Here is an 8408-nt window from a genome sequence, read left to right as displayed (position 1 = left end):
TGAAAAATGTTATCAATACGAGTTTGAAAGAAGAAAGTATTGTTTCCACCACTTTACATTAAACTTGGTTTGATCAAACAATTTGTAAAGGCATTTCGACTTGACCAACGGTGATTATTTCATGTTTAGATATCGAGGTCATGATTTATATAGGTTTGAAGCATGTAAAAAAATCGTAAGAACACAAAAAATACTTTTTAAGAAAAAAGTCAATTCAAAAATCACGCTTTTTTTGTTTATTTTCGATTTTTCCATTGGAGGTATTTTTAACCAACACCATCGAAAAGAGCATCGTTAAAAACATAGAAACACTGGTTATCGAGTATTTTTTTCGTCGCACTCATTACGTGGCAAGGGTTCAAATGGAAATGTGTTCTCTGAGCATTTATGGGTTAATGTGACGTGGTATAAACCATATGAATATCGCTTTCTATTACTTTTAAGACAATTACGACAAATATTAACAATTTTATAAGATATATTTAACAATAATAAAAGAAAAAAACTTTTCAAAAAAAAAATTTCGCAGACCTGTGTAATACAAGGAGAGTTCAAAAATAAACAAGGATTTGGAACAGGAAGAAGGGATCATGCGCAGCAATGCGAAGCGTCAGACCTCTAGGGATCTTCTGGTAGGGTCTCGTGGACTATTTACACGCATATCGGCTGGAAAGGTGATGATGTCAGTTTTCTGGAACTTGGTGCTTGACTTTCCCTGTAGTCGTCACACAAGAAACGTTACATACTAATATATCCTTTTAGACCTAAATTTAAGTGGCGCCATTGGCCTACCCGAAACGTTCTGCTTTTCAACGACATTGCCAGACCGCACAATGTCGAATACCCTCCCTTTAGTTTCGAATTTTCCCAAAGAAATTTCGATATTCCCGCAAAAGCTCTTAAGGTTGTTATATGGGCGAATACGCCCTATGTCTTCTTTTGAAAACGGTATAAAAACTACCTATTGAATATACAAAAGTGGTACCTTAAAATATAAGGTTTTCTATGCAAAAGAATTATATTTGAATCATCCTCGTATTATTGTAAATGGTAGTTATTCTTCTATAACAGTATATTTCGTATCTTTTACTAAAACGTCGATATTTGTTCACCCTGTAGATTTATTCTTTGATCGTTAAATTTCCTGTTGCTGAAGTGAAAAGTTGTTAGTTTTAAATCACAATTTCCTGAACAAATTGCTTCTAGCTATACTTTCTATCTTTCTTGTTTGTTGTTTTTATTTAGATGAAAAATAAAACAAAATGCAATTCGAGTTTCACGACGGAGCGTTCCCTCCGAGGGAAAAATATGAACGCAAAGCAAGCATTATCATCCATTAACAGGCATTTTTACGTTGGACCGACGTAACCAAGTTAATGGTCGGAAATGACATGGAAAATATGTTAAAGAAGAACGGCAGACAATTTCCTTGAGGGAATCCCGAGGACAAAATTATGGTGATTGCCAAAGAATAGCATTAAGCGACGCCGTTTGAAATAATTCCCACGGCAACGAAAAGAAAAAACAAATGAGAGTGTTAATGGGAACGTCATAATTTGACTAAAAAATATTCGGGCTAGTCTGAGAAAGCTCAACTCTGGCGGAATGAAAAATGAAAAAATTAACGAACTGCTTCTAAAACAAACGTAAACTTTTTTTTAAAGGGCAATTTTAAAGGACAACGAATATTTGAATAAATTACAAAAGTAACATGACGACAAATTCTGTATCCTAAATTGCTTTAAATTGTTATCATCGTCATAAGGCTGTCAGTCATAAAACTGATTGAACACGCACCTCCACTCTTTTCTATCCTGAGCTATAATCTTCGCATTTTCCTAGAACTAGAACATCCCACATCCTTTTAATTGCTGCTTCTGCTTCCAATGTCACTATCCAGCCCTTCATGCCTGAGAAGGTGTCCTACCAACCTATCTTCACTATCTCTTATAAAATTATTCGAAAACTACATTAAGAATGGTAAATTCAGTCTTTTCAAGTACCTACATTACGGAAACATGAATTGTTTTTTCTTTATAACTTCTACGTAATCAAATTAAGTCTGTTTACTTTTTTACTGCATGATGTTCAAAAATTAAATTCATACCCTTATTACAACTTCTCGGAATTTGTAGGGACACACGATTACGAAAAGTATGTAGTTTAATGTTAAGAAGTGTGAAGTTATCGAATCAAAACATATAATCAGTTTTAAAGTAAGCATAAGTGTGACATATTTTCCAGTATTAGTTTTTCTGGATTTGATAGTTAAANGACAGAACGAACAAGGTCAAGACTACAACCACGACCGAACGAACAAGGTCAAGACTACAAGCAAGACCGAACAAACAAGGTCCAAACTGCAATCAAGATCGAACGAACAAGACCAAGACTACAACCAAGACCAAACGAACAAGATCAAGACTACAACCAAGACTGAACGAACAAGATAAAAACTACAACCAGGAGCGAACAAAGAAGGTCGAAACTACAACCAAGATCGAACGAACAAGATCAAGACTACAACCAAGACCCAACGAATAAGGTCAAAACTACAAACAAGACAGAACGAACAAGGTCAAGACTACAATCAACACCGAAGGAATAAGACAAAGACTTAACCAAGACCGAATATTGAAGACCAAGACCAAATAAGCAAGACTATACGAAAAATTATTAATTCTGAGTTAAAGTATTTAAAGAAACAAACTATTTAAAGCAATTTTAAAATATTCTTTTCTGGGAACTAAATATTTTACACTAAATATAACAAAAAAGAAACTTTACCACTGTTCAAACGAAAAGGGTCTATCCTCGGAGTAAGTGTTCTTTGTTTCTATATCTATTCGTAACACATGGTTAAAAAGAGACAAACAATTTTTTTTTGATATTTTTTACTTTGAACAAGACCAAGAACATGACCGAATAAGCAAGATTAAGACCAATACCAAGACTGATAGAGTGTTGGTCTTAGTCTTGCTGTGTTCATCACTAGCGACAGACAGTCGCGACAAATACTTGGATAATAGAATAGAAACTCCTATTGAAATATTTAAAAAGCAGTCTCAAAAACACTATAGTCCTTGAAGTAATACTTTACGTGTTTCGTTTATAATTAAAATTGAAAACATTATTTTTGTAATTGTACCAAGCGGTACCTGATATCACTGTCACCTGATATTGAACTTGGACTTTACGCGACTGGCGTAACTTTTTGCGCATTCATGATCAACAGCAACTGCAATCAATTAACCACTTTTTTCTGTTTTGCATTGGAAGCTGATGCAATTAAAGTAATTGGTTTTAATGATGCATACATACCGTCTACAAATAATTAAATATTGTAATAACACATCAAAAGACTAGTAATTATCCATTTAGTTAACTATTTCATGTTGACATCTTTATTGACGTCTTTTTTTTGATAGAATATCAGTGGTAATTATTTCTGACAGGTTTTTGATGTTAATTGATAATTTTGAGAGAATCTACTGTTTCAAAGTCGAAACCTTTATACTTACTGTTTAATTACTATGGGGGCAGTGTCATTATTTCAGTGTATACTTTGCTACAGACGGACCTATGGATTGATGGAAATAATTTTTAATTTAGCTTAATACAAAATAAGAAAAGAAAACTGACGAAGCACTTCATAAGTTCGTGAGATATCAATATCAAAGGTGCCCAATATCTGCGAAAAACTTTTATTTTGTGTGTGGTTTAGTATTTTCAAATTACAAATTTGCATTTGCAATGTGTATTTCAAATAAATCAGATCCCTGAATATATATATACATATATAACATGCTACAGATAATAATTAGTAATTATACATATTGGCTGGGCTGCATGTATATTGACTACATTTTGTGGATTTTTTATAAATTAATTAGTTTATCTATATATTATTCAAAATAAGTAGTTGGTTGGTTACATAGATATACGGAATAAAGTGGAACTTCGATTTTTTTTATTTTATTGGTTTTGCTAAATAACCACAACCAAGGCCCAACGAATTTTAACTTTTAACTTTATTCAACTTTCGACTACACTGGCAAGCAAAATGACGTTTTGTTGAGTTTGTGAATTTTCTGGCTTGTACTTTTGCAATTTGTAAATCGAACATTGACTAGGAAACATATTTTCCGGTTTTATGATTTATTAGAAAAAAGAAACACAAAAAATAATTACTAATAACATTCTACCGATGTTCTCTTACTCCTACAGTAGCAACATTCTCAACTCCTCGAATGTTCTTGGAGCAGATATATACCTTCACGTCAAGACTGAGCTCTGGTCAATCCAATCAACTAAAGCTATCTGAGATGAAGCATTATTTTGATGAAAATGCCATGGTCACCTATAGCCTATGATAGGCATAACATGATCTTCTATTAGGACCTCCAGTATGTACCTAACTGTCAGAATATCCTCTCTATCAAATCTGCAGAGTGACAGATAACAATGATCAGAAAACAAATCTTTCAATGCCTATTAGTACAATGAAGCCCTCATTATTGTTGCTCCTCCAAATATTTCCAATTTTTTACGTGAAATCTACTTTTTCTCAGCAGTGTGTATCCGTAACTGCGCTTTAACTTCATCTAATAGGTGAAATTTCATAAGTCTATGAAATACCTACCTACTACAACATATAGGGGTAGTTATTTGACCAATTTGTTTGTTGTTTTGTTATAATTCATAACGTTAATAAAGGCTCCATAAGCAGTTTTCAATATGCATTTATTTACATATTTGCACCCATTTTTTTTATGTAACCGTCAAGGCGAACTTTAATTCTTGTATTTAAATGCTTCTAAAGAAACTTACTTTTTTTTAATGAAGTTCTATCTAATTAGGACATTATTCTCATTAAATTTTTTTTCTCACATAAATAAAATCTTGAAAATTCCCGTAGGCTTTACTTTCTATCACATAAGTTTTATTTTGCTTTCATTTTATAGAGAAAACGGTAAGAGTTAGCAACAAGAAATGAATGGGTCAAGTGCTTTGTTAGGCACTTTAAGAAATTAAAAACTCGCTCTATATCGTCTTCAACTGCATGTTCCGCCATTTAAGTAAAATGGGCTTATTAAGTCAAGAATATATATGTACATATACGCCGTGTTTCTTCTCGAGATTTTTTTATTGGAAGATAAATAAATAAAATATGAATCGCCAAATTTACTTTCTAACGAAAAAAAAAACTTAGTGATTAAGACCTTTTCAAATTATAAAATCACTTAATACAATTCACTAGTCAAAGAGGATTGGGAAACGAAGACCAGAGCTGCCATTTCTGACGCAGTTTGCTACGTGCTGAATCCAAATTTTCCATAAGAATTACTTCAGTATGCCTGACCTCAATTACCAAAAAAATCTATTGTTGACCTATGTACTTGGAAGTGCTATTACGTTAAATAAAAAACCAATACAACCAAGAGAGTTAATATTCTGAAATACATAATTTAACCTTAAAATTCGAATGAGTAAGCTAATCAGGTGTATATGGCTTTGAGATTAGAATTTCGTGACATGTAAAGTTCGTTGTAGAAGAAAACATTCAAATTGATTACCTATTCTTTTTTGTTTCTTTTCTTCAACATTACACTGAAGTGATTTCTCAAAAAACAGTTAACAAGAGGGTAAAACCAATTTTAATCTATTTTTTTATAAAGCTAATCGAATCTGACTCCGAAAGTAATTGAATTATAGCGAGATACCCTCATCTGAATAAGAAACAAGCCGAAATAGCAACATTTGGATAAGAAGGTTAAAACATTTCCAAATATTGATACTCTGAGGGAACTGTGCCACTATATTGTAATTGAGTAACTAAATATGCAATCAAAATGATCATCCTCATACTTGTTTTGTCCTTTTACTTTATGTAATTATACTGTCAGAGACTAAAAGGTGCATTTTTTGAGCTTTAGATTAAAATTTATTTACCGTTTTGCCGGTAAAGCTGTCTACTGCCTGATATAAAAAATAGCCACTAGATAAGTTTTAATTTTAGAGTGAAGAAAATCTGAACGTGTATCATTACTATACTTTAAACAAAATATGGAATCTACTTTAAATTTTAGTGGAAACACTCGTCTATTCTGCATTGGCATCACTTTTTCCCAGTAATGACGTGATAAAACACGTACGTCCATTTGTTTTTGTTTTACAATTTATAATACCAACTATAAAAAGATGTACAAAGAGATTATTTTTATTTGGAATTTCTTTCTTTATTCAGAAATGAATTAATAATAATAATAAATCATTAGATGTGTCATACTTATAGATAATTAATTATTATCTTACCAACATATTCATACATATGAGTAATTTGGAATAAGGCTAGGTACGAGATAATGTCTGACACTGTCTCACCTGAAACAAGAAATATAATATTAGACATTGATGTTTACAATTCACCAAAAATTTATGTTATTCAACAATCATTAGTAGATATATGTATGTATTTATATGATAATGTAAAACGTTTACCGAATATGGAAATTACACATTTCTCTACCGGTATTTTTCTTTTTATCTAGGTATATCCGCAAATATTTCCTAATGCTACTTTTAAAATTCCTGAACTAACCGGACTCTTCAAATCTTTTGAACAAAACGTAACAATGTGCCTGAAGGCACTTATTATACGAATTTTCTTAACCACGTAGTATGTTTCAAAAAGTGATGCCGCCCTTTGATGATTGCATGAAATCATAGAATATGCCTATGTTCGGTCTTCATCTAGCCACTAGCGTACAACACAGAAACACTGCAGTATGCCAGAGCATCATTCAAATTATTGCATTTTCACCTTACGTGAATTACATTCAACGATATCTATCCTCAACCAAGAGCTTCATAGAGCATAAAAATGATAGGCGCATATATACTTCGTTTAGTTTCTGTAGCGATGACCTTCAGTTTGACCGGCGCAAAGTTGAAAAAAACAGCACTAGGTTAGAAAAGAAAGGAAACAACTCTCGGCCAAACTCTTAACCGGTGAGGAGCGTATAATTCATACAGTACTGCACGGAAAAATTGACCATTTTATTCACTACAATTGCATTGCTCAAATGTTCTGTTATTGGTACCAATTACTACTGAAAATATCAACGAGATGTTTATTTATATTTGAAGACATATTAAAGGCTTTAACGCTTGTTTTCGACTCTCACTACTATTCATGATTGAACAAAACTTTTGTATGAAAAAGTATGTTTAATGAACAAGAGTCGAGAGTATAATGAGCTTTTTTCTCCCAACCTACGATTTTGCAGGCACGCATCGAAGACATTGGGAGGGGACCATCGCTAGAGAAAGTAAATGAAGTATACCTACAATGTCAAGCTAGAGGTCTCCACCTCCAATGTTAAAGTCACCTTATAGCCTAAAGACCTAGCATATTACATAAGTACAAGAAAATTTGAAACTTAGTTATTTAAGGCAGATGATAATACCTGTCGAGTGTAAATGATTTTATCTATTTTTAATTCCATGATGGCCTCTTAGAAACGGAAACGGATAGAATTTATAATTATTTACGCTGGTTGTTTAGTGACACCAATTTTCGTTGTCCAAAATAACAGAGTTGTGTGAACAAGAACGGGGTCACAAATAAATAAATAAAGACCGAAGTCATTATGAGGGTTGGCAGAGAGATAAAGCAGTGGAGGTGAGTTTGTCGCTGGTTCCGTTTCTAGTGCACGGGCGAGAGAGACAGAAGGAGAGGGAGAGGCAATTTACGTCTTTTGTCTGATTTAGGACAACAAATTAGCATACCGAATCCGACTTTGCAAACCACAGCACGATCCAAATCTGCAGACGCCTGAAAATTCGAGGCCGAACCCTAATCCAAGGAAAACATGAAATGACTGTCTTAATTCAAACTGCGTGGTTTAACTTAATATGCATACAGAGGTAGAAATTCGATTTTTTTTTTTATAATAAAGGAATACGCTTAAAACAAACCTTTTTGAGTTGCTTAACACTACACATTTTAATTCGAAATAAATAAAGGTTAATAATACAGGTCTGCGATAAAAAAGTTTTTTGTATAAATTTATCTTAAGCAAACAAATGTTGGTCTATATTTTGCAAATATAAACTTTGTTTTAACGTATCACGTCACATTTTTTTTGTATGTAGATTAATATTTGTATCTTTGAATCGGCAAATTTATATGTTTTTTCACAAAATTTTATAGTTTATATTTCTATTTAATACTCTCTGACTGAGCATTATATTGTCTTTTACTTTATTTTAGATAGTCTGAAAGTAACTATAGTCGTTTACACCGCCTGAAAAAAAAAATGTTTATAGCGCGCCATTATTGAAAGAGATATAATATTAACGTGTAATAAAAGATTGTGTTTCATTTATCTTTAACTATGGCTTCT

At 32.4% G+C, this 8408-nt stretch overlaps 1 protein-coding gene across 3 annotated transcripts in view; it reads right to left on the bottom strand.

Annotated features, from left to right (window-relative positions):
• The window catches only part of LOC108744445 (ubiquitin-like protein 3), a 206137-nt gene that overhangs the window by 70474 nt on the left and 127255 nt on the right, over positions 1–8408 (bottom strand). Inside the window, exon 2 of one of the 3 annotated variants that reach the window (XM_018480207.1) lies at positions 6316–6384. The exons of the other annotated variants lie outside the window; for them this stretch is intronic. The gene's annotated coding sequence lies outside the window, so the exon portion shown is untranslated. The remainder of the gene's footprint in view (positions 1–6315; positions 6385–8408) is intronic. 3 annotated transcript variants of the gene reach the window in all.

This window comes from Agrilus planipennis, unplaced genomic scaffold (genome assembly GCF_000699045.2).
Source record: "Agrilus planipennis isolate EAB-ADULT unplaced genomic scaffold, Apla_2.0 scaffold29, whole genome shotgun sequence".
NCBI classification, from domain to species: Eukaryota; Metazoa; Arthropoda; class Insecta; order Coleoptera; family Buprestidae; genus Agrilus; species Agrilus planipennis.
The sequence above is the reverse complement of the archived record's forward strand: the minus strand, read 5'-3'. Positions and strand labels throughout refer to the sequence as shown.